Raw genomic sequence first — 27302 nt, 5'->3', positions numbered from 1 at the left:
TTTGACTGCATTTTCCATTATATTTTCTTAGAAATAAGTTATATAGACAAATAACAAGCTGCGTGTACTTTTTTTTTTTTTAACCTTTTATCAAGCTCAAGGATCCTTCGAAAACTAGTCCTTATATATAAAGGGGGAAAAAAAAGATTTGTTAAAAATATAACCTCTTTAAAAATATGTATAAAATTGGACAGAATGCTTAGTATTTCTTCCCAGTGAATAAACCTTAAACAGAGAGACCACGCTCTTTAGTGATGTGATGATCACGAAACCAGCACCATCTTCTGCATTACACAGAGGATGTAGATTTCAGATGCCAGGAGTTCCTTGGTCACTGCCATGCTCAAATTTGGAATCTGGGGATCATTAACAGTCAGCATAAATACAAGTAAATGTGCCTACATTGATACTCTGGAAACAACTGGTTATATGTGGGAAAGCGGCCAGGCAAATTCTGAAAACCAAAGGAAACCTCTTTTCACAGTGAGATTCAGAGTCTGAAGGGGCATGAATAACTGTCATCCTACTTGGTAGTTGCTGGCATTCCTAAAAGGTAGCTGGTAGTTATTACAACCCCCACTTTACAAACTGGGAAACTGATCACATTGAATTAGTAACTTATCCGAGGTCATGTAAAACGTCAAGACTGGCGCTAAAAAGACAACTTGCTGTGGTCACAGTTAAATTGTTGTCCTTCTGTCGTGGCCACCTTAGTTTGGGGGTTTAATATAGGTATCTGTGTCATTTTTTTCCCTGCTTCCCCCAAATATTCACAATTCACCCATATAGATTTTTGCTAAAACTTAAAATCCAATTTGTGAAATTCATTGTTTTTGATTCAGTTCTGATTAGCACTGGGAGTAATTCATGATAATTACAAAGCCTGTATAGGTGACAGTTAAATGGTTATTTTTAAACATTGGTCATGTTAAAGCTTCATATTTTGTGTTGGTTCAGTTTTACAGTCAACTTGTTGATGAGAAAGTTTTTTAAAAAAGAAAATATAAAAGAACATGTAATCATTTCAATTTGTCGTCTACCCCCAATTTGAGCTATTTTTTGTTAGATCAAAGAGTTATAAGGTATGTTTATATACTTCACTCATTGTATCTTACATGTTACAAATTATTTCTTGGTTACAAATAAAGTTGAAAATAGCTACCCAGCCATTTTAAATATATTTATTGGTTCTTCTGAAAGTATATATTTAACGTGATTTAAAAGTTTACATAATGACAACAATATTCTGAGTTAAATCCATTCAAAATGACCTCTTTATAACACTCAGCATTTGACTTATTTGCCTGTTCAGGAAGTCTGGAAAAGAGTGTTTTCATTGAGCTACCAGCTGACCACACTGGCTGAAATGACTAGTCAGTCAGTTTAGTTAGGCAGTGAACTCCATTTTACCTCCCCTTCACCCTCAGCCTACCCATGCCTGGCTTGTAACACTCAGGGTAAAGACTGCTGCTGCTAAGTCACTTCAGTCGTGTCCAACTCTGTGCGACCCCATAGACAGCAGCCCACCAGGCTCCCCCGTCCCTGGGATTCTCCAGGCAAGAACACTGGAGTGGGTTGCCATTTCCTTCTCCAGTGCATGAAAGTGAAAAGTGAAAGTGAAGTCGCTCAGTTGTGTCCGACCCTCAGTGACCCCATGGACTGCAGCCTTCCAGGCTCTTCCTTCCATGGGATTTTCCAGGCAAGAGTACTGGAGTGGGGTGCCATTGCCTTCTCCGGGGTAAAGACTAGGCTGATACAAAGACTCTTGAATACAATGGCTTAAATCAAATAGAAGTTTACTTCCCTGTCTCATCTAATAATCTGGCCAGTCTAGCTTGACTAGATGGGTTCTTTCTCTTTTGTGCTTCCCTCCCTTGAGCCTTTGTCCTTATTTATATGGTTGAAATACAGTGAAGTCCACGGCAAGCAATTTTCTTTGAAGCAAATGATTTAAAAATTGCACACGTCACATCCATTGACATTTAATTGATTGACTGTGATCATATCATAAGAAGCTTCAGTGGCTGTTGGGGAATGCCTCTAAGCTGGGTAGCCAGGAGCTTGGGAGAATTGGAGAACAGATTTAAGGGGACATTTAGCACTCCAGCAATTTGATCGGCTGAATTGCCCCAACCCAATATTGCATTCCTTCATTCATTCAATCATAACATAATATAGATGTTTATACTACATATGCTATACATCAGTTATTGCTGCAGGTATTTATTGATGACTGTGTGCAGATGCTAGGATCATTTTACTACATGAGAACGATGCTATCTCTGGCCTCCTAGAGTTTATGTAGCGAAGGGGAGGACAGACATTATACGTGATGATGATGACAAGTGTTCAGAAGGGCAGATATTGGTGGTTATGTGAAAGTGTTCTCTAAAAGGGAGATCAGGGTGTCAGAGCTTTATGTATTTTACCATGATCTGAAAGCTATGCTAGACTAATTTGATTTTCTTGTGTGTTTCATGCCAGTACTGTGGTGCACGTTATCAAGCCTGTTTATTTTTTGTTAACAGCTTTATTGAGATATAATTCATACACATGTGAAATGAACTGTTCAATGGTTTTTAGTATGTTCAGAGTTTGCACCCATCATCACAACTTAGTTTTGGAACAATTTCATCACCCTGGAAAGGGACCCCCATACACATTAGCAGTTATTCCCCTCAACCCAACCCCTGGCAACAACAAATACAAATACCATCAGTAGAGTTTTGCCTCTTCTGGACATTTTATGTAAATGGAATCATACAATATGTGGTCTTTTGCGACTGACTCCTTTCCCATAGCATAATGTTTTCAAAGTTCATCCAAAGCTTTAAAATTTTAAACTTTCTTAAAATCTCAGAGTTATATGAGTTCTTGCTCCTAAATCCAACAAAATGGTGCTCCTAAATCCAACAAAATGGTGCCCTGAAATATTCTCTCAAGGGATGGAATTGGGAGAAAATTACTCTTTTCACGTTGTTTGTATTTCCATAGAAATAGACTTGGCCTCCCAACAGTTAAACTTCAGAATTTAAATGTTTGCATTTTAAGTTAGCTGTTTTTAAACATTGTTAACCATAATGCTAAACTAAGTAACTCTGTAAACAAGAGCTGTCTCTCTTGAATGTTCGTTTCAAAGAAAAAAAATTTTAAATATTGATTTCCAGAGAAATATGCTCAATAGAGTTCGTTTTCAAGCAGAAGTCACTTGTTGAAACGTACATGAAGGCATGTTTTGTAGTAAAGACAATATTTGCAACAGTTATCAAGTAGCCATATTTTGCACAGCAAAAAAAATAACACATGGTTTTAGTCATCTTTTTTAAATGATGTCTTGGCTCTTTCATCTGCCAAGGGCACAAATACCCAAACTGTCCACCTTGAGCATCTTCGGAAGAAGTTTTCAGCTTAGTTGAAAACGTAACAACTTAACAGAGATGTAGGAGGTGTTAACCTTTCTTTGGCAATTCAAAAATCTCAGAGAAAATCTGAAGCCCAGAAATGTACGAAAACAAAGCTCTGTTTAGGGTAGCACATGTATGATAACCTTGACTGCATACTCTGTATCTAGTCACAGCTAGGACCCTAAAGGAGTGAACGGTTTACCAGTGGTAGAATCCTCGAGTCTGTTTGAAAAGTTGACACCCTCTGCCCAGGGCCGAGTTTGGATTTGAAATTTGATGGTATCTTTTAAGAAGTCTGTTGGTGAGTAGGACTTTTCATGAGTGGCAAGTGAAATTACTCATTTAAGTTTGCGCTGCTCTGTCCTTGATCTGAACTGCTACTTCCGTGCCCTTCGCATGCGGTGAGAGTGAGGGGAGAAAAAAATGAAAAGCCTGAAGTCTTCATGCTCTGTTTAGGTACACTCTTTCTGAAGTGTGAAGATCATGCAGATATTCCTTTGAATCTTGTATATTAGCAGGTATATGGTGTATAATTAAAGGTAATTAGATATTTTGTTAATTATCTGACAGTGGAGTGAATTATTTAAAAATATTTTTTTAATTAAAATCTTGCATCATTGGATAGACTGTGATGATTTCAGTTTATAGGTTGGCATGGATCTTTACTTCCTCACTTTTTCCTCCAGGCTTCTTTTTTTCTGGAAGTCAGTATCTCTTTCAAAGGATTGTGAGCAGCCCCCTGGAGACCAAAGGAAGTATCCTAAACCATTCATTACAGGTGACATTCTTTAAAGTTTATTTAGAGCAGTGATTTTCAAAGAGCATATTGAGACCCATTTGTGAGTTAGATAATCAATTCACTGGACTGTGCCCAAGAATTTAAATGATAAATAGGATAAGTATACAAAGAGTGGAGAAAAATGCAATAGACTAGATCTGCACTGTCCAATATTGAAACCACTGGCCACATGTAGCTATTGAGCCCTTGAAATGTGGTTAGCCCAAACTTATGTGCTATAAACTTAAAATCCACAAAGCCTTTCGAAGAATTTGTATGGAAAAAAGAATGTGAACAATTTGAATAATTCTTCTTTTTTGATTCTACATTAAAATGAGCATCGTTTGTATATATCGAATTAAATAAAATATTAAAATTAATTTCAAGGTTTCTTTTTACTTTGCCCGTGTGGCTACAATTACATACGTGACAGGCATTGTATTTCTATTGGGCAGTTTTGCTCAAGCCAGTGGGGAATAGAGCAGTGAGAGCGACAAGGCCCCTGCTTGTGGCTCTAGGGGGTGTGGACAGGTAGGGAAACATAATAAGTAAATATGAGGTGATAGGTGTGGTGAAGAAAATTTAGGCCGTAAGGGAGGTCAAATTGCTGGAGGGAAGGAGTTGCAATTGTAAATAGCCAGGATAAGTCTAACTGAAGCACAGGCATGAGCCAAGAAGCCGTGTTCTAAAAAAGAGTAAGTTGGCCAGTGTGGCAAAAGTGAAGTCCTCCAAGGGAAAGCGTAGTAGCGGGCAAGGCCAGAAATAACATCGCCAGATGTAGTAGGGCGTTAAGGCTCATTGGACTCTTAGTCTCTTAGTGAAGTAGAGAGCCATGAATGGACTTTGAGATGAGACAGGATTTGAGCCTGCAGTGCCAGGAGACCCGGTTCGATCCCTGGGTTGGGAAGATCCCCTGGAGAAGGAAATGGCAACCCACTCCAGTATCCTTGCCTGGAAAATATCATGGACAGAGGGGCCTGGAGGGCTGCAGTCCATGGGGTCACAAAGAGTCGGGCACGACTGAGCGACTAACACTAACACTTAAATGGATCACTCTGGAAGTTGTTTTGAAAGTAAATGGTGGGTGGGTGAGATAAGTGGCAGGGAGATGTGTTAGGAATCCACTGTAATAATCTCAGTGAGATCTGATGGCTGGGATGAGGATGGCAGTAGGAAGTGGTGGGAATTTGTGAAATCTTAACACATGTGGTTTGATATTTAAATTTTGAACTTATCTCGGAAGAATCCAAGGAAGTACTGGTAAAATAGATGTTTGAAAACCGTTATAGATGTTTGAAGTTTGAAAACTGTTACATAGTGGATGACTCCCAAGATTTTTGTCTTAAGTGATGGGGTAGTATCAACTGATGGATTGTTTGTAGTAATTAAGAAAGAAGTCAGAAGACTGAGGACTCTCGGTTTAAGCAACTTCTGAAAGGATGGGGCTGCCATTAAGAGAAACAGGGAAGCCTGTGGGGTGAGGGTTGATGGTATGAAAGGAGATAGGTCTTTAATTTCACTTGTTAAAGATAGTAAGGTGGGCTTCTTTCAGGACCATTGTGGTAGGTGTAGGGAATACTGCAGTGAGATTTTACAGGACGGAGAAGACGTTGAGCTCACCTCTATATAGAGCATGGGCAAGTGAGAATTTATAGCCAGAGCTGGGGTGGCAGGGGGTCAGTAGCTGAAAAGTTTCTGGAAAGAAAGCATCAGGAATAAGGGGGAATTCTGGGTCAACTGCTTTAACAAGATTCTTGCTGAAGATAAACTAGAGTGACCCAACATCTCCTGGGGGAATGGTGGAGAGTGAGGAACCCTATCAGATCTCTAATCCAGTGGTTTGGATATTAAGTATTCATAAAAGGCAGGGGTAAAAGGAGATGTAAACTTAAATCTTGAACTTATAATGTAGTCTTTAGTCATCTAAAGTACCTCAGAGCTTGGTGTGGTTAACCTGGTCTCTAGATTAGTAAAGTTCTTGGAGATGCACATGAGTCTATTACCTTTACCTTATACTAATATGGGGAGTTTTTGATGAGTTCATCTGTCTTTCAAATTAACTAAGAGCATCAAAGATTCTGGCTCATTCAAAAATTCAGAAACAGTTGAACATTTTCGAGATTTCTAGGCTGATCCCAAATCTTCGAGCATCTAGGAAATTATAGGTAAAATAATGAAAAACATATATTTTCTCTATGTAGATACTAACTACCATTAAGGTGGTATTGAGTGAGGTAAGAATATCCCCTCTTTGTGGAAGATGATGAATGTACTTCTCAATTTGTTTTCATTATAAAATGGCATTAAAAGAAGTTAGAAGAGCATGAAAATATAGGAAGAAAAATTTCACCGGTGGCCTCATCTAAATCGTTCAGCATTTATCTTCAGCCTGCAGCGTTCTGTCTGTACAGATTTGTTTATGTACTTGTACTGTATATACTGTTTTCTTTCCTGCTCTTACCCTTAAAGTATCGTGAGTATTTTCCCAAGTTATCACTGTTACCAGTTTAGTCGCTCAGTCATGTCCAACTCTTTGTGACCTCATGGACTGCAGCACTCCAGGCTTCCCTGTCCATCACCAACTCCCAGAGCAGATATATCCTGGAATAGATATATCACTGTTATATCTCAGTCTTATTTTTAGGGTATCTTGGTGACTTCCATTGTTTTATCTGTTCCTGCAATGATGGGTCTTCTGATTCCCTCCAGTTATTGATGATGGCTAGCATGCCTGTGTAGGATGTCTCAAGATAGCTCAGTATCTTGAATTAGTCTTATAAATATGATATTGGAGTTGCAGATTATCACTCAGTTTCTCTCTCTACTTTTAAGCAATAATAACAATAATCTGAGGCACATGAAATCAACACCTAGCATCAACTACATGTGTTTTCCATAATGAGGTACATTTTGCATTAACTTTGATTTCAACATTTCTGGACTTTAAGTTGCTCGACATTTTTCTTTTCTGATCTGAATCATCTCTTGATATTTTTTCACTTTAGCAACTTGATTTGCAGCCTGGGAGCAGGGAACTTTGCATTCTTTCCAGGGGCAGCCATTCATCCTCTGCTTGTTGTGTTATCCCAAACATCATTCCTTCTCTTTTCCCAGAACAGCCATGAATTTACTTGGTCTGGATTTGTATCTCCAAAATTTGTTTCAGTTGAGTTTTGGTCCAGGTTACCCAGGAAAACTCAAATGTCTTGACAGCTTTTAAAGTATAAAAGTTTTAAGTTTTCTTGCATGCCAGACCTTAGCAGTATTGTCGTTGTTTAGGCAACACATATTTATTGAGTTCCTGGGAGGCTGACTGTGTGTTTAAAATTGAGCTGTGTATCTCTGTCCTTTGTGGCCATTCCCATGTCTAGTCTTCAGATTCGTAGCTTCAGAGAGAACCAAGAAATGTTAGCCTTCTCTAGTCCAGTCTTTATAAGTTATTGGAGATGAAACTAAGACTCAGAAGGAAAACGATGTTCCCCCATCAACCGTGTAGTTGTAGTTGACTATGTTGGGAGTCCTTGTCTCTTTTAATATACCTCTTCCTCCCTTTTATGATATAATAACAAAAACAAGTGGAAATATTAAAATTTCATTGTTAAAAAGTTCACTGTTAAAAATAACAGACTTGATGAAAACCAAAATGTAATTTTTATGTGGATGGCCCTTCCTTAAATTTCATTTCCAATGCACTTTCCTTTTCCCAGCTATGGTAAGGGGAATTAATACCCTTTACAGATGTTTAAAAACATGAATATGAAAAGGATCATCTAAATATGTTCATTTCAGAAAATGTCCACTTTTCATTTTCTCCTCCCCTCCTGCTCACGCTTCTAGATCTTCTGCTTCCACCTCTCCTTCCCCTTCCTCCTCATCCTTCTTCCTTTCCTTCTGCTGCCTTTCTCCTCTTCCTCCTTATTACTTCTTGCCCCTTCCTCTCTCTCCCTCTCTGTGTCCTTTATTTTTATACAAGGATATTTAATGAGTGTGTGTGTAATGTTAAAATGTTTCTGCCAGTTGACAACTAGTGGGAACTTTTTAAATAGTTGAGTATTTTGCATAGCGAGAATTTAGATGTCTACTGTGTCTCTATCTGACTGGTTCATCCCAGTGAGCCACTCCCATGTGACATGTGTTTTTCCAAAGGCTGAGACACAAAAAAGAACAGTAAGGTGTGTTGCTCATTGCTTTTGAACTTCACACTGTGTAACTGATTGGAACTGCTTAGCTCTGAAATCTTGTTCCCCCTAGTTCCGGAATGGGATTGACATCCTCTCTTTATTTTCTTAAGTAGGATAAAAATACATAAAGACCAATGTAGAATTGTCATCTGGAAGGGTCATATCACTTCATTAGTTTAATTCTCATAATGTTAGTGGTAATAGAACATAGAATAGATAATTCTTATGAGCTTCATTTTTTTTTTTCTGTTTTCTGATTACAAGTATAAAAACCAACTCACTGTAGGGAATTGTAGAAAAGTTGACCAAATAGAAAAGTAAAAGTAATCTAGAATCCTGACTCTGGGAATAACATATCATTTCTTTTTTCATTTGGTGTACATATATTTAACATAACTGCAGTCATACAGTATATAGAACTGGGTATTTTTTTAAGTTTAGCATTACATGGTAAACATTCTCCCATGTCATGAAGACATCTTAAATGACTGCATAGTAATCATTTTTTTGTATATAACAAAATTTAATTCTTCTTCAGTGTTGAGTGTGGGAGTTGTTTCCAGTTTTTCTATAATATGTTACAGTGGGCATATATGTGCACCAATGTTAATCAGTTTCCATTTCTTTAGATATAGTCTACAGGGGGAAATTTCTTTAGGTATATTTTATAGGGGGAAATTCCTATAAGAGAAGTTTTGGAATTGTTACAGATTTTCTATATATGCTGTCACTGTACATTTCAAAATGCACCAATTTGTTCTTCTGCTGATACTGAATGAGAATGTTTATTTCACTGCGATTTTGCCAACACCAAGTTTTAGTATTTTTTGTTATTGTCATTTAAGTTGTGGAAGAAAAAAGAGTATGCCTCATTTTTTTCTCTTGTTCAAGTCTATTGTTGCAAATGAAGTCTAGAAGTTTTGTTTCTTGAGACTCTTTATATTTCTTCTTTTAAATTTTCATAGCTTGGGAAGCAGTCAGGGTTTGTAGGAATGGGGATGGGGAATCCAAGGTGCTGGGCAGCTAGAGAAGGGATCCTGTCATTGGAATGTTACTTGACCATTGGTTCTTATGCCAGAATGTACAGAGTAAGTTCACCAAGTGCTGTGTTGTAGCTTAGATCTGAGTGTAAAATACTGTTAAGGCCAGACCGTTGGCATTCTGATGCTCCGGAAATCCCATGGAGAGATCTGGGGCTCACAAGCTTTTCAAAATCTTTGATGCTTTGAGTTTATTCCTTTATTCCGTAAATAATTATTGAGTGCTTACTTATTCCTGGCGGCATTGGGGGCAGCAGGGAATATTTGGTAAACCAAAAGAGGAAACTTCTGTGAATGAGGTGGATATACCTCACTGATTAATGGTGAGCACAAATTGACTGATCTGTATAAAGGACTTAGCACAGTAAGAGCAACTAGCTGCTGCTGTCTTACTGTTTTTGCTAATGCTCTGTTATCATCAGCATCTCAAATTAAAAACGAAAAAACAGTGTTCAGCCAGGTCCTGTTTCCAGCCCCCTTATCACACCTCAGATAGTAGGGCCTGTGTTCCCCAGCCTGTGAAGCTTCTGTCCATTTCTTTTAATCCCTTTACTCAGTGAGCTAGTATCTTCCAGATGTTTGGTTCCAGAAGTTTCCAGAGAAGCATGGCTATGTCCAGCTAAACAGTAAGATTCTGGGGACAGTAAGATTCAGGGAGCCCCTCCCATTTCCCACCGTTTAGTAGGAATGTTGCTGACAGTTGAGCTGCAGAAGGGAGTGGGGCACTGGCAGTTACACCCTGTGCCCCGGGTGTTTGCTCTGTTAGTCTGTAAGCCCAACAAGCTCATTCTCCTCAACCCTGAATCTACAGATTAAAAATAAATGCACACGCACACACATACATACACTCTTCCTCCTCAAGACTTCCAGCACTCAGGGCCGCTGGAGGACAGGCAGGCCCCAGGCCAGGACCACCCTGGGCCCCCCTCTGGCTTTCCCCACTGCCCAGAATGCCCTTGGAACCTGTGCTCCTGTCTGGGTGCTTGCTGGCTTACTGTCATCATCGGTTCAAAACATGACCAGTTTTAAATGGAAAAAATAAACATTTCTGATGCTGAAGTGAGAAAGGGGTAGCTCTTTGTTTCAGACCAGTATGTCCCCCCACTCTCACCCCCAAGAAGCGCTGTTTGGGAGAGGCTGTGTCTGACTTAAGATGTGTCAATTCTAGGGCCTGTTTCTGACTTGCTTGCTCATAGGTCCCCACAGGGGACAGTGAAAGGCCCATCTCTTAGGTGTGCTGTGAAGATCACAGAAAGGACCATTGAGTTAAGTGATCCTTTTTAGAGTGCTGCACTTAGGCCCTGTCCTGCAACTTTTCAGCTTTGTGATGCTGGGAAATACCAGATCTTTCCAAGCCTTTTTTACCCCTTCCTTATCTAAGAAATAGGGACTAAACTAGTACCTCCCTTGTTGAGGTAGTTGGAAGATAGACTGAGTTCCTGCGAGTTACAAGTTCTTGGAGCAATGCTTGGCATATAGCGAGTGTGCTGCAATGTCAGCGCGTTTTCCTGTGAGCATGGCGCATGGAAGGTAGGAGCAGGTTGTTTAGGGTGTTAATAATTGTTCTCTAGATTAATTTTTAAAATAATGAGAACATTTTTAGATGCCTGTTTTTATCATGGAGCCTAGTGGAAATAGAAGTGCAGTAGGCTTCCTAAGACCTTCTCTTGGTCCCAAAGAGAAAAGAAAAGCAAAATCTTAGAAAGAAATGGTTTCTGAGTATTTCAGGATAGCAGTATAAAAATCATCTTTCTCTCCTTCTCATCTCTCACTTGGATCCACAGGTGAGGAATGGGGCCATTTGGAGGGATCCACCCAGCTGATTTTTACAGGTTTGGAAGCAGCCTCTTAGCTACACTGCAGCTTCCATCTAAGTGTTACAGTTTTCAGTCCAGGCTATAGACACCCAGATGGTCCAGAGTTCACATGGAAAGATCTGGAACCCACAAGCTTTTTAGAAACCTAAACTGTGTGACCAAATAGTGTGAAAAGATGTTCCGGGGCTGTGCTGAGATTCATTGTAGACCTTAAATATGGAGACTGCATTAAAGGAGCCTTAGGCTCGTGTCCCCAGCACTTCACACTGAGGAACCTCTGTAGACACTGCCCTGAATGTTCTCTGTGTCCGTGACCAGTGAGAAAGAGGGAAGGGAGAGGGGGCAGAGGGTGTTCAGGAAGAGGGTGTGCAGTGCATTCCTGTCTATCTGGGAGAAAGTGAATTTTCCAGCTACTTAGATGTGGGAGTGGAGGGTTGTCTGTTTGGAATACACTTGGCTGGAATGACCTTGATCCTGCGAGGGCATGCATGCGTGCCCGTGTGTGTGTGTGTGTGTGTGTGTATAGATGTGCACACAGGGGAGATGATGGCAAGCCCTTTTCCTGAAAACTCCAGAATCTGTCATTTTTAGCATGGATGTGGGAGGTTACCCCAAGGGCTGCCTTGTGTTCCTGACACCTGACGAGCGGTTCTCTCTGTTCCTTCAAACTTCGTACAGTTTGATGTTTCTGAACTTATACATGGTACTTCTCATAAAAACAAAGAGTAATAAAAACCACAGTGAGAAAGTAAACATTGCTTCATATTCACCCCCAACCCCCACCCCAGGATCAGGGCCTGGACCACTTTGGAGACAGTCCTTCTAAACATCTTGCTCTTTCCCTGTTTGTTACTGAACACGCCTGGACTGTCCAGTATGGTAACCAGTTCCCACCAGCAGGTCTGGAGCAGTGAAATGTAGCTAGTCTGAACTGACACATGCTGAAAGTGTCATAGCCGCACTAGATGTTGAAAAATGAGACTGTAAAATATCTCTTAACTTTAGATATTTCTTAATGTTGAAATGATAGTATTTAGATATATTGGATTAACTAAAATATACTATTAAAATTAATTTGCTCCATTTTACTTACGAAAGGTACCTACTAGAAATGTTTAAATTACTTTTATGGCTCACAAATTATACTCCTCTCAGCAGTTGGGGGCAGGCACATGATAGTTTTAATAAAATAATGCTACATTTTCCCTACCTTTTTAAAATATAAAAATGTGTTGTCAATATCTTTCTGTAGAAATTGACAAATGGCAGCATTATCACCTTATAGCTGTGTGTCAATATATCATAGTTTATTTAACCTGTCCTACTTTGTTGAATGTATAGAGTTGTACACAGTAGTCCTGGTGATCAAGCTTGTATATTCATTTTTGCAAGCCCATCTGATTATTTCCTTAGTACAGGGTTTCCCAACTAGAGAATGGTGGGCGTTTTGGTCTGGACCATTCTTTGTTGTGGGAGACTTTGCTATCCATTGTGGGATGTTTATCTGCCTTCCTGGCCTCCACTCACTAGATGTCAGCAGCACATCTGTCCCTGTTTGTACGCCCTTGCTACCCACCACATGCGACAACCAAAAGCATTCCTGGGCATGCCCGTGTGTCCCCTCTGATGCAAAACCGCCCCAGTTGAGAAGCACCGACACAAAGCAAAGTACCAGATGGGAAATGCTAGATTGAAAAGTATACATATTTAAAATTTAGATAGATTGACAGACATTGATATATATTGAGAATGTTATATCTGTTTCCAGTTGTTTTCTTAGAAGAATAATATCAGTTTATATATCTATCAAGAGTAACAGTGATCCTCGTTAAATGCCTGTAAGACATTTAAGAAAGAAGAGCTATGTATTTGTTAATTTATTTGTTGGCAGTTTGTTTAATCAGCTTTATTTAATTGCCTTCGTGAGAAGAGCTTTTGTAAGGACCATGATGGAGCCAGTCTAAGTGTTTTCTGTTGGAGGCCAGCTTGGCAATGAGATTTTGTGGCCCATTATAGCTTAGCTTAGGATAATGTACAGGGCTTCTGTACTCTTAAAGGGATCAAAGGTGGTAGAAGGTCAGAGAGAAAATCTCCTGTTACTTTGAAATTTAGGACTTTTCCTTCTAGTGAGAAATGGGAATAATAGTAAATGATGTAATAGTCATAGCTAATTATTGAATATTTGCTACGTGTCACGTGCTGGGCTAAGTGTTGTTACATGTAATTTTATTTAAACTTCAGAAAAACCTGGCTTTTAGGTAAATGACACTGTTTTCACCAGATGAAGGAAGATGGGCATAGAGAGGTGGCCAGCCATCAATCTGGCATGCCCACGGTCACAACCTTACAATGTGGTGTGGCCAGGATGTGAAGTAGGCAGTCCAGGTAACCATGCTATTCATTTATTCACTCTTCCAACACGTATTTGAGTTTCTCCTATGTGCCAGCACAGTGTTTTTTGCTGAGTTTATAGGAGTGAGCCAAAAACAACACAGTTGCAGCCTCATGCAGACTAATGGGAGCTGATAAAAGCTATTCTGATGAGGACTAAGAAATGGAGGTACGTGATGCTTTGAGAGTCTACATTTGAGGGACTTGCCCTTGTCAGGAAGTTCAGGGAGGGCTTCCAGGAGAAATAATGGTTAAAATGAGATCTGGAGAAAGAGCAAAAGGGTGGAGGTTATTGGGGAGCCAAAGAAAAGAAACATCATGTCCCGTGTGTCGAGGTGGACTGCGGTATGTGGAAGGTTCTGGCCATGTGGAGAAGGTGTAGCCTGAGTATGCAGCCAAGGATGCAGGTTACAGGCAGAATATCCATGGATCTGTGCTTTTAAAAGCAATTCTGTTTGCTTGTGTTTGTAGTGTGGGGTATGGGAGAGGGGGTGGGGCAGGATTAGAGGGATGGAGAACATGGTCACATTTGTGTTTTGGGAAGATCACTCTGTGACGTGTTAAGAACGCCTAGGGGCAGCGGACAGGAGATACAGAAAACAAGAAGGTGTGCAGTTACTGATTCTTAACAAATAATGAGCATTTCTGCCTCACTTATTTATGGATGCATCACAGACTCACCTGAAAGTGGCTTAAGCAGGATACTTCTGTTTGGGCAGGGCTTGTTGTTGTCATTGTTCAGTCGCTCGGTCCTGTCCAGCTCTTTGCGACCCCATGGACTGCAGCACACAGGCTTTCTGTCCTTCACCATCTCCTGGAGCTTGCTCAAACTCATGTCCATTGAGTCAGTGGTGCCATCCGCCCTTCTTGTTTTCTGTCGTCCCCTTCTCCTGCCTTCAGTCCTTCCCAGCATCAGGGTCTTTTCTACTGAGTCACATCAGGTGGCCAAAGTATTGGAGCTTCGAGTTCAGTATCAGTCCTTCCAATGAGTATTCAGGATTGATTTCCTTCTCCTCTGCAGAGCTTAGCAGGGATGGTTTTTCTCCACTCTGTGTGGTGCTGACTCAGGAGTGCATTCACCTGGGAGCTTAGCTTTGACCGGAACGTTCAGCATGGCTTTCATGTCTGCACTTGACACTTGGCCGTGGCCTTGACTTGGCTCTCGGGTTGACCGCGCCATCAGGATAGACTTAGCATGAAATAGGACGCTGCCAGGTTTCTCAAGGTCTAGGCCCACACCTGGCGTAGCACTAGTCACTCCTTTGCTTCTGTCAAAGCACTGCCAGTCCACGCTCAAGGAGATGAGGAAGAGATTCCGTACTCTTGATGGACATGTGCACGTAAGATGTGTGTTGTTGTGTGCCAGACGCAAATTCAGACCCTGAGAGCAGAGCACTATAGGCCATAGGCCGCAGCTCCACCTGTGTGGCCTTCCAGAGGGAGGCAGTAAGCATATAAACTCGAGCAGTATCAGGTTTGGGTTGGAAACATCTTTGGTTGTTCAGGTTGGAACCGCTTTCATTTATGTTGTAGACTGAATGTTTGTGTTCTACTCAAATTCATATATTCAGTCCTTCCACCTGTGGGAACTTTGGGAGGAGTAAATGTGTCATGGGGTGGAGCCCTCTTGAATGAGATTAGTGCCCTTTAAAAGAGGTTATCAGACAGATCAGTCACCCTTTCCTACCATGTGAGGACATAGAAGATCCTTTCTGAACCAGAAAGTACATCTTCACCAGGCACCAGTTCTGCTGACACATTGATCTTGAATTTCCCAGACTCCAAACCTGAGAAATTTCTGTTGTTTATAAGCCACCAGGTCTATGTTATTCTGTAGAATAACCTACCTCAGTGGACTAAGATAGTGTGTTTTTTCTCTCCTGTAACCAGAGAGTCCAGAAATTCTTGCAGGAGCAAAACTGAACCCACGGACTGTCTTTGGAATCATATAGTAGTTACTCAGAAACATTTAGGCTTACCATGTGCTCTGATATTTCGTTCAGAAAATATCACTGCTGGAGACCATGTGGGGAGAAAAAAGTAACCCAATAGCTTAGAAAAGAGAGAGTATTAGAAAGCAGCCAAGTATCACTGCTCCATATTTCCTCACAAGTCTGAGGAATTTGCTTTTAAAAATAAATGTGTATTTCATAATGCACCTATTTGATTTCTCTTTAATTATTGGCTTTTTTTGTGTGTTTGCTGATTTTTCAGGCTTGCTAATTTGTGCTGTGTCTACCCATAATTTGTGCAAATTAGCAAGGTTTAACTAGAAATGAAAATGTCAAAGTTATTATATTATTTAAAATTAAAGAATAATTAGACTGGAGGAAAACAGGCTGAAAGAATGCTCCAAGCTATGTTAAAGGTGGGAAAAGACAAGGGGAAAATGCAGAAAGAATAAGTGTGAGAGGATGGGGGACCACTTGTCCTATGTCCAGGGACCTGGACTTATGGTCACATCACATGGAACTCCAGGGATGTCGAGTGGGCTCAGAGCCCTCACATATACCATCGAGGTAGGCCAATAGAGTTTTCTAACGGGTCTATAAAATATATTTATTTTTAAAAAACTGGTTGGTGAAATATTTTACCAGGTACTGTGGGATATTCTGTAGAGACTCTTAGCTGGTATTCCAGAATTGTGCTCTTCTTTTTGTTTCCAGTGTCCCTCGGGGGCATCTGAGCATCTGATGTATCAGATGGATGCCAGGAAAAGGAAAGTGTCGGTAGAGGGTGTGTGAAAGGTGATGGGAATTTATTTTTCCAACTGGCAGGGTTGCAGACTCTTAAGTTTACACATGTAGTAGTAAAAATCAGCTGTTGCTTCTTGGGATTTATATTCACGCAGCTGATCAAAGGCCTGTGTACAGGCAGATAACTTGCAGCATTGTGTGAGAGCAAAAGCAACGGAATTCCCTCAGTGTTTGACAGGAGATAAAGAGTCTACGGTCTATCCATGGGGTACGGGCGGAAAATACACGAGGACTGTGCTCTGCAGCTAGCAAAAAAGGAGGTAGACCGGTATGTGCTGATGTGGAAATATCTCCAAGATATCTTAAGTGACTTGAGGGTAAATATGCTAGTCTTTGGGTAGAGGCAGAAAAAAGATATACACACAGAATGCTACTATTGTGTCTATATAGAATATTTTTGGAAGAGAGAGACAAGATATTGGTAACACTGATTGCCTTTGGGAAGGGAAATTGGTGGTTGGTACAGATGAAATTTATAGTCCCTATTTACGCTGTTTGTGCTATTTGATTATACATGTATGAGTTGAGTACCCTTTTGAACATAGTTGTTCCAGGATGCCAAAGTGTTATTACCTAAAGGGTAGCAAGCCTTGAGAGAAAGGATTAGATACTGGGTTTTGATGATATTTTTTTAAATCTTTGCTTTTAGTAAATGTGAAAATCAGGTATGATTGCTGATTGATTTCAAAACCTAGCGATAAGAAACCGTTGATTCAGCCCAGATCAACCACGTCCTCACTCTGGATTCCCAGCTCTGCGTGGCTTGTCACATGTATAATGCTTGTTTGTGTTATCGACTTCTACTATCTAAGTATCTTATAGAAAAGTTTTTTTTTTTTTAAGTTGCATGTTGCTAAGATGCTGCCTATCCATACAGACTTAAGCAAAAGGAGACTGTATTTGACAACATAACTGAATAGACCTGTTGAGGCTCAATCTAAGCTCTAAAGCCTCATCTTTATATTTCTCATGTCTCCACTCTGCTTTCTTCTGACTTGACCCCATTTGTTAATGGGACTCCCTTTCCTGGGAGGTACGTATCCTGCTGTAGCTCCATCCTTGCAACCTCTTAGCTCCCAGGGCAGCAGGGAAGGCATTTGTTCTCAAGCCTTCTTGTGGTTCCAATGCTTCTGTGGGGATGGGGATGGGGGTTGGGGATATTGCAGGTTGATTTGCTTTTGGCAGTTTGGTTGAAACTGATCAATACCAAGCTCCTCCTCTATTCCTGATTCTCTCAGCCTGGAGACACTAAGATGAATAAAATTCCTGGGCAGGTTTTGGGGAGTTTACACCCTGTTAGGGAAGGTACAGAAGCCCATGTGGGAACCCTTTTTGATGTGAAATACTAGACTCAAAGGACTTCTGAGGCGGGCTCCTCTCCGCCTGGGAATATTGGTCAGGCACTAGTGAAGGAGACCTTGACATGAAGCCTTCTGCGGGAAGAGCTTCTGTGTGCAGACAGGTCCGAGGACAAGGCTGAAGGCGTTCCAGTATAAGATGAGAGAGCAGACAGGTCTAATTTTCATCAAGTTCTGCTCATCAGGCTTCAGAATGGCCAGTGCACCGTCGTCTTGTCATCTTGAGGCCACCCTCACCAACCTGCATCAGACCTTCCACAGTAAGCACTCATCCTTAGAATATTGCAGCATTTTTCTTCTTTGCCCTCATTTGGCAGAGTCGTTTCTTATTCTGCATGTCACTTACTTCTGTCTTTTCCCCAGATCCCTTTTTTTGGCTCATTGTCTTGGCCACACAATTAATGCCCTGTTGTCAAGCAGAAGTTTCCCCCCCTAGCAAAGGGTTTGCATTTCAAGGAGAGACTTGGTCATCAGAAACTTTGTTACCAGCTACTGCGGTCATACAGGCAGTGTCGGGCTACGTTCAAGGAAGACTGAAGGGCTGTGGATTCAGCAGGAAAATATCAGCCAACTTTTGTGGTAGGAAACACAGTGCGGTAGTCTTGAACCTTACAAAGGCAAGGAGATCAGAGGAGAGAGGAAAACAATGTGATTGTGGCCAAGGTAGTCAGGAGGAAGGGAGATGGCCTGGGCATGTATCAAATCAATAGGGTCAAATTTTGTTATGATGGTTTGAGGGTCAGGCACTTGACGTGAGGCAGACGTGCATGAAGGAAGATTGTGGCAAGTGGAAAACAAAGCATCACTTGATGGTTAGTCCTCCTGGTGCATCCCAGCACCTCATGGCAGATAATTCTGGGATCTGAGCTTGAGCAAAGCTCAGTCTGGGACCTGAGTGGATTCTCGCTTGTCCTTCTCACAGACCTGAATCTGGCCATTCTTAGGGGGATCACATAAGTCCAGAAGGATGTGCACCTCACCATCTCTGTTCCTTCCACAGCAGAGGGGATCAAATACCACATGCACGCATGCTAAGTCGTGTCAGTCGTGTCTGACTCTGCGACCCCGTGGACAGCAGCCCGCCAGGCTCCTCTGTCCACAGGATTCTCTAGGCAAGAACACTGGAGTGGGTTGCCATGTCCTTCTCCAATACACGCACGCCTGCTAAGTTGCTTCAGTCGTGTCCGACTCTGTGCGACCCTGTGGACCACAGAGGGAGGCAAATCTATACCCGTGTATGTGTGGCTTTCCATTAGTCTTCATCTGTATTGGTTCTAGTTTGTATTTAGTGAGAATGGAGGAGACCCTGCAGGGCCGAGGAGCCGAGCAGGTTCCTTTCTGCAGGTACTACATCTGCCAAACCAAGGAAGCCGTGGCCGTGAGGCAGTTGGCTCCACATTCAGAAGTAAGCTAGAAACGAGCCCTTCTCAGCAGTTCTGGGAAATGACACCCTTGAAAGGGTATCAGCCTGAAAGTTGGGAAGACTGTGCTCCATTGATGCCAGACCCTAGGTACAGAATGCGCCAAGGTAAGCCTTCAGATAACGGACAGAGTTCTTTACCTCAGAGAGTTGTCAGAAGCTGACGGTGTGAGTGTCTTCTCTTTGGTATAGCACTTGAGTGCAGCTTATTGAGCTTGGAGGGTTTGTTGATGAGTGGGAATGAAGGCTGTAGGGGCAGTTTCTGGTTTTGAAGGGGAACGAGGCATGGAGACCTGTGTGAGAGAATGAAACGGGAGGTGGGCATCAATGTGGAGCACAGACATGGTAACTTCTAGGTCTTCCCTGCTATTCCTCAGGACTCTCATTGCTGCCTGTCCCCCCATCCCCACCTTGCATATCGTGAGGCCCCTGGAGTTGAGGACCAGATTGGGTTCTGTTTGCAGCTGTTGGATGCAGGCTTTATACTTAGCTCATGTGGACAGTGTGGTTCATTCACCCCTGATGCTGAGGCAGGAGCAAATTATGCATATTATTTTTCGCTGTTATATAAATTTTCCCCTGTGATATATTTGTCAAGGTTTTTGCTCTTCCCTGTCATAATTGGGAGACTCTATTGCACAAAAACCATTATTCACTGTGTATAGAATGTTGTCTGATACAGTACTGCCTTGTTCAGGGGTTATTTTGGGGGTGTATTCCTTATCTTAAAGTCACTCTAAAATCCCAGTGGGTAGAAAACTTGTCTTTTAAGAATCTTTTGATTCCTGATCTAGAATATATAATAGGTGCTTTATAACTGCTGATTTCCCCAGTGAGACTCCTAGGCTTCCTTGACTACAAGAACAATGTGTTAGATGTATTCATCTCCCTTGTCCAGGTTCCACACATAGTAGGCCTTGTCTTAGAGGCAGAAAGAACCATTAGGAACTGCAGTGTTAATGAGGCAGACACCTAGGAAGATGATGCTCCTGTGACGATGCCTGGCTTTGGACTTAAGCCCAGTGAAAGCACATTAATGGATATGAGTTTTTCTCTGTACGGGTTTTCCTCTTTGTCTCCTTTCTATTTTTTGGTCCATGAGCAGGCTCTGTCTCTCTGTGGGGAAGCAGCAGACAGCTTCAGTGAGTATAAATGTTACAGCCGCATGTGGAACATAGCCCCAGAGGTAATCACATGTACCAGTGATCTGTCAGTAGATTCTATTACACGTATGGGTCTTTTATCAAAGGAATTAAGTTTTCTTGATATGTTAGAAAATAGTACTTTTTTGGCCATCTCTGGAATGGATGAATTGATGTTTTGGGTATCTATCTAGATTGACAGCTTGCTTTCCCCCCAACCCCCTTCTGAATTTTGGTATTTCTGGATCTGAGTATATTCTTTCTTAAGTTGCGTTTTTAAGTGATCACACTTTATTTGTGGACAGTAATTCTTTCTTTTTCCTAAAAAAGAAGTCAACCATATCCTTGCACTTTTTTGCAAAAAATCTGTCTTTGAGAAGCGCTCATCTGTTTTTTTTTCTTTCTTTCTCTTTCTCATTCTCCTACATTTGTATTTGTCGAGAAAGATCCTCAGATGCATTTCTGTCTGAAGAAAGTATTCCGTAACTAGATGGATGCCATAGAACTACCGTTTTATGTCTTGAATTTGGGAGAATATTACTTGCCTAATGGCATAATAATTGATTTTTTTTTCACCTCTTGTCACCTTTAAAACTCCCAGAAAAAGTTGAAGATGGAATGTGACAATCAGGGGAAAGTTACCGGCCAGTTCAGCAATACGCCCAAACCCTCTGATCTGGGCTTCCCTGTTCTGGGAGAAAACAAAGATCCAACCAGTCACAACACACTGGGCCCCATCCCTGCTAAGACCAGGTACCAAGATAAAGCTCTCCTCCTCCTTCACTGTTCAGGTGGACTTTCCATTCATTGAAAGCATACATCCTTTGCATGGTATTTTTACTCTCTTTCCCCGCTGGGGGTAAACCTTTACTTGGCACCTTCCCTCTTCTGAGGTGGGATTGACTTTTTAGGGCAGGTGACAGTTTGGGGGTAATTATTCCGCTCCTCCATTCCTGTGGCTCCAGCACCTGCCGAGTCCCAGTGTCACTTTGATTAAAAAAACCATTCAGAGCTGCTTGCCTCTGTTGCCTCTGTCTGCCTTGTCTTACAGGCACATCATTTTTGCACATCAGTATTAACAATTCAAACATCCTGCAATGCTAATAGCACTAGTAAGCTTTTAATTCCATGGAATTTATTGCTTGCTGTATTTCTATGAATTTATAACGCTTTGATTCTTAAGAGCCCCATTTAATCAGTTTTGCCTGGCACCGAATATAATAAACAACTTGCCGGTGAAAAAGTGCCACTTGGGGGAGGCTGCTAACAAGGAAGTTAAATGCCTCTGCCACTAGCAGTCTCTTCGCTGTATTTTTCATGAGCTGTAATGTACTTTGCTGGCTTCTGAGCGGTGGTTAAATGCTGGGACAAACGCAGCCCCACTCTCACACTAAGAAGCTCAGACTTCGCTGGGCGTCATTGCAGAAAGCCCAGAAGAAAAGCCATGCTTTTAGCCTTATTTTTCCTTTCTCCTCTAGCTTAATGGTTTTCTAATACTTTTTCATTATCTTTACCTTAATCTCTTGGCATATGATTTATGGACAGGAATGGTGAGGGATATCAGTGGGCAAAAACAATCATTAGAGGCTGTTAAGGAACATTTATTGTTTATTTGGCTGCCTGTCTATAAAAGTACACATGATGGCCCTAATAGCAAAATATCAAATTATCAAGTGCTTTAAAGCAGAAAATGTCATTTGTTTCTCAAAACTGCACCAACTTTATATAATTGCCCTTTTAATTATCCCTAGTGGCCCATGAAATTTGCAAAATAGAGCATCAAAGGTTTGATTTACTTACATGTTGCACTTTGGTGGGATTCTTAATGAATATTGTTTAGTACTAATGCTGAGATGAAATTTGTAAATGTTTATAGCGAGAGACTTAGAAGCGGGTGGGAGCCTAGTCATAAAACCGAATCAGCTGAGTTCCCCACAGGATGAACTGTATGGCCACATTCTTGGACCTACTTTTCGAAAATTTCTTCTTAGATGGGAATTTTATTTCTAATCCAGGTCAAACGAATGTGCATTAAGTTCAGTTTTGCACTTTTGTCTTTTCCCTGCCCAATTAAGTGATCTCATTGTTACTTTCGTAGGGCCTTGGAGGGGTCCTTTGTTTGTTTCCTGGAACTCTTGAATCAGGATCAGTTGTTTCTTCAGAAATGGCAGTCTATAGATTCAGTTCAGAACTGAATCTCTAAAAACTCATCTTTTGGAGAAGACTTTTGCAGTTGTAGATCTGCGAGCTGATTTCTAACTGAGATTTGGAGACCGGAGTCCACGCTGAGTTTGAGGCCTCTAGGGATTGTTTTATCTTCTTTCTTGAAGTATGTGTGCACTGTCCTGTGCCAATAAATGAAGCAAGAAACCACGCCGAGTGGCTGTGCGCCCAGCAGGGGTCTGCATGCCTGGCAGCTCTGCAGTGTACATGTCCATCTCTCCACGTTCGGTCACCTGCCCAGATTTTTGTCTTCAGTCTGCAGACATGAAACACAGGGCTACATCTTGGGTAATGAGAGAAGTAGTGATAGAGGACAGTGATAGGGAGACCCTGGGATTTGATTGCAGGCTGGTTCTCTGGGCGCAGGAAGCGCTCTCAGCTTTCAATGATAGAGATATTAAATAATCCTGGTGGGAAGGTAGACACCTGTGGAGTGTCACTCGTTAGGCGTCCCCAGGTTGACAGCGCACCAGTGATAACCACCCAATGGGTGTGGCTGCCTCCTCGCATCTCCCTCGCCCGTTGATGAGCATGCAGGGACAGGATCAGGAAACTAACAGAAATCTATAAGATTACATCTCTTATTTCCCCTTTATCCACCTGACTTGTCACTCGGTCGGAGGGGCTGGCATGGCGTGTGTCCAGCAAACCCTGTTGGTTGTTGCCTGGTAACTTGTTCCTCTCAGAGTGATGGCAAAACGATTGTGTCCTCTCCATATCTGCCTGGCATGGAGGGGAAGAAGAGCAGTTTTAGTTACTTGGCTCATCGTTTTTGAGGGGGGCTTCCTGACCCTTCCCCACCTCTCCCAGTCTTCTGGGGCTTGCCCAGTCCTTCGGAATCTCTGAAATAGTGTTTGTAGGTTCCCAAGCGCCTCGGGGGTACTTAGTCTTAAGTCCCTGTGATGTGACTGTACCAACTTTTCAAATTACTTTCTGCCTCCTTCATCTAACTGATGGCAATTTAGAAGCTGAAATAATTTCAGAATTATTACATTGCAGGCATTTTCCAACAATCCCTCAGTCCCATCTACCAGAAGTAGTCCTCGCTGCCTGCTCCGACGCCTTTTGTCTTCACAGTGGCATCCCCTGCCCGCACCCACTGTCTCTTTTGCAAATTGTGCCTCTGTTATTGCTTTTAGCTGCACGACCTTGTCCTTCCTTCTACAATAGTCGTTGTGCTCCGCCCTCCGCATCAGCCAAGTGGTTGGTGCATCTGATGTTTCCATCTGCATAGGCAGCTCTGTGTGCAGTCACCTTGCGGCCCCTTTTGAGCAGACTTCTGTGTCTGTGTTGCCTCGCTTTAATGGTCCCAGAGCATCTAGATGTTGGTCTGTCCCCTTTGGTTTTCCTTCCAGTTTCTCTTCATCTGAATCTACTGTACTCCCCTTTGCTGTGTGTTTAGTCACTCAGTTGTGTCTGACTCTTTGCGACCCCATGGACTGGAGCCTACCAGGCTCCTCTTGCCCACGGGGATCCTCCAGGGAAGAATACCACAGTGGGTTGCCATGACTTTCTCTGGGGGATCTTCCCAACCCAGGGATCAAACCCAGGTTTTCCACATTGCAGGCGGATTATTTGCTGTCTGAGCCAGAGGGAAGCCCATACATCCCTTTAAAAGTTTCTAATATTGTGTCTCTTTCACACACATGTATGAAAGTAGGATCTCTCAGAAGAGACAACCTGGACTACTTTTATTGCTCCAAGGCCCATGATGTACTAGTACAGAATGCAAATACAGATTTGGGTTATTTCCCTTATCTTTGTAATGTTTACATTAAGTACGTTAATGTTTGTACATGCGCACAACATATAATGCATATGATATAATAGGGGGACTCACATGATTTATCCAAAGTACTACTTATGGTGTGTTCAGATGATATGATCCAGTCGGGATGCTGAAGGTTAGATTTGTTTGATGAAGGGTTTGATTCCATCCTGTCTTGGTATTTCTGTCACTGGAGGTTAAATCTCATTTGGAGAGAACATTAAAAGCCCAAATTTGTGACCCTGTGTGCATGTGAGCCACGGACTAGCTGACTTCCTTACCTTTTCTCATGACTTCCACCATTCCAGGCACCTTAAATCCTTCCTTCCTTCCTTCCCTGGTTTTCTGCCTCTGTCTACCCTTGCAGGTCTAATAAATTCTTCCCTGTTGTAAAAACGAACCACCCTGTGGTAGATTTCACAGCTAGCATCGTCCCCCTTATTTGGTGCCTTGTTTTGGTCCAGATGCCATCGGAGTCATTCCTTCCATCTCCACGTCCTCAACTTTGGTCCCCTCACCTGTTTCCTGAGGTGTGTGTTCAACGATTTTGATACCCAGAGTGTGACCTTTGCTTTTCACTCCCTACTTCCTCCGTGATTCTGATGAGGTTTTATCTTCACATGTTTGTCACTTTGTTCTCCATTTCCTTCGTTCTTTATCAGTTTTTTTTTTTTTTTTTGACGACGTTCAGCAGTGCATGTGCTCATGCTTATTGGTATAAATCATCATTGTGCCATGAACAAACTCGCAGGTCACTGGGACAAGAGCTAGCCTGCCAGCCCCAGTCTGCTGCTTTGCTGTGTTCCATGCTTTCTCTCCTCTGCCTCTTTGAGAGATACAGGGACAGACGGACAGGTTACCTGCCAAGTCACCTAGCGTCTTAGGTTTTTGATTCACGTTTGGCTGTTTCCTCCTAGAGGAAATCCTTTTCGTTGACTCTCGGGACTGCAGCTGATAAGCAGAGGGTGCTGCCTATCTTATAATAGATTTGGCTGCAGTGTTATTCTCAAGGGTATCTGGAACTCAGAGCCATTTTTTTTTCCCCTTCAGTTTTCAGGTCTTCTTTGATATCAGGGAGGTGAAATAATGCCTTCAGAATCTTTCCTATTTCCTGGACTTTGTCTCCCAGCTGATTTTTCTTCTGGTCAGTTGTGACAGGTTCCTAGCCCAGCCCTAACACACGTCTCTATAAATGTGGCTGATCATGTTGCTTTTGGCCAAAATTCTGGTGGTGGTTGTTAGACCAAAGAGAAGCAGTCCAGAAACTTCTTGAGAGAGAAAAGAAAGCAGAATTTTTCTCCTCTTCCTCTGTTTCCTTGCCCACTTTTGGATTCCTGGAGCCAGAGCTGATACCTCACCGAGTAGGGCGGGTCTTGCCTGAAGCTTATGGAGGGAGCTTCTGGATGTTGGATTGGTGAGGTGTGGAGTTTCTGAATCGGATGAGCCGGCTCTGCATCCTAGCTCAGCACGTTTCATTGTGTCATTTCTCATCCTCATTGGACTGCATTCTGGAATTACTGCTTTTATATTTGTTGGTGCTTTACCGTCAAATACTCCATAAAACTTCTAAATTAACGTGTTTTGGAAAACATCACTTTCGCTTGCTTTCCTATCACACAGTAGTCCCTTTTCTCTAGAAGTTATTCCAGGGAAGTTCTCCGGGACTGTTGGATGCCCATGGTAAGATGACAGGTGTGGGTGGCTTGATGATGGGTGTACCAATACAAAAATTACATTGAAGACTAAATTGTTTATTGGGTAGAGATACCCCAATGGTTTTTCCTCTTGAAAAACCATTGACTAGACTTAATTGACACTCATTTGAAGTGAAGTCGCTCAGTCATGCTGACTCTTTGCAACCCTGTGGACTGTAGCCTACCAGGCTCCTTAGTCCATGGAATTTTCCAAGCAAGAGTACTGGAGTGGGTTGCCATTTCCTTCTCCAGGGGATCTTCCCCACCCAGGGATCAAGCCCAGATCTCCCGCACTGCAGGCAGACGCTTTACCGTCTGAGCCACCAGGGAAGCCCATACAGAAGTGTTAAGTCACAAAAAGATTTTTTTTTCCTAGAGAAATGCCTTTTCAAACTCTGGGTTTCCTTTGAGTATACTCTAGATGCTGTTATAAAATAGCGTTGCAGTGGAGCTTTGGAAAGGAACTAAATCTCCACCAAGGAGTAGCTGATGTGTGACTAGCAGCTAGGTGAATGGAACAGTTTTATGAAGAAACATAGGCAACTGTAACTTTTTTTTTTAAAGTGGGTGAATTTATTTCCTTATTTGTTTGTTTTCAATGTGTCCTTTAATTTTTTTTTTTTTTACTGGGCTACACAGTGTGTGGACTCTTAATTCCCTGACCAGGGATCGCATTTGCACCCTCAGTTTTGGAAATGCAGAGTCTTAACCTTTGGACCACCATGGAAGCCCCAACTGTTATTTTTTCAAACAATTTAACTCTTCCAGAGTAGGTTAGGTTCCCCAATTACATGTTCATATAGCATCCTATATTTTCCCCTAGCACTTATAATTATACATGATTCTTTTTAAAGCTATTAGTATGTTACTATCTCCAAAGATGGCTGATTCCACAAGAGTCAGGAACCATATTTACTTCTGTATGTCTAGCATACCACGTAGGATCTGGCCCATGGTGGGGCTTGCTGTATTGAGTAAGAGAGCAAACGTTTTTATTCTTCACTTACTGGGAATTTTCCATGACTGGCTATGTTGCAATTAGGATTGAATGTGGGTGCACAGAACAAAAACCTAACTATAGTGACTTAATCCAGGGGTTGGCAGACCTTTTTTGTAAAGAGCCCGGCAGCAAATGTTGTAGCTTTTGCAGCTTCTTCAGTCTCTGCCGCAACTGTCCGGTTCTGTTGCATGAAAGTGGCCATAGGTAAAGCTTCACGCAGCAGCGGTGACTGTGTGACAGTAACGCTTGAGTCAGGCAGGCTCCACATGTGGCCCACAGGCCACGGTGTGTGGTCCCCTGCTAAACCAAATTGGAGTACTGGTTGGTGGT

At 42.0% G+C, this 27302-nt stretch overlaps 1 protein-coding gene across 6 annotated transcripts in view; it reads left to right on the top strand.

Annotated features, from left to right (window-relative positions):
* Positions 1-27302, top strand: part of FOXP1 (forkhead box P1) — a 622522-nt gene that overhangs the window by 287509 nt on the left and 307711 nt on the right. Inside the window, exon 6 of one of the 6 annotated variants that reach the window (XM_040247243.1) lies at positions 4091-4182. The exons of the other annotated variants lie outside the window; for them this stretch is intronic. The gene's annotated coding sequence lies outside the window, so the exon portion shown is untranslated. The remainder of the gene's footprint in view (positions 1-4090; positions 4183-27302) is intronic. 6 annotated transcript variants of the gene reach the window in all.

This window comes from Oryx dammah, unplaced genomic scaffold, assembly GCF_014754425.2.
Source record: "Oryx dammah isolate SB20612 unplaced genomic scaffold, SCBI_Odam_1.1 HiC_scaffold_9, whole genome shotgun sequence".
NCBI lineage: Eukaryota > Metazoa > Chordata > Mammalia > Artiodactyla > Bovidae > Oryx > Oryx dammah.
Note: the sequence above shows the minus strand (reverse complement) of the source record. Positions and strands in the feature narration are given on the sequence as shown.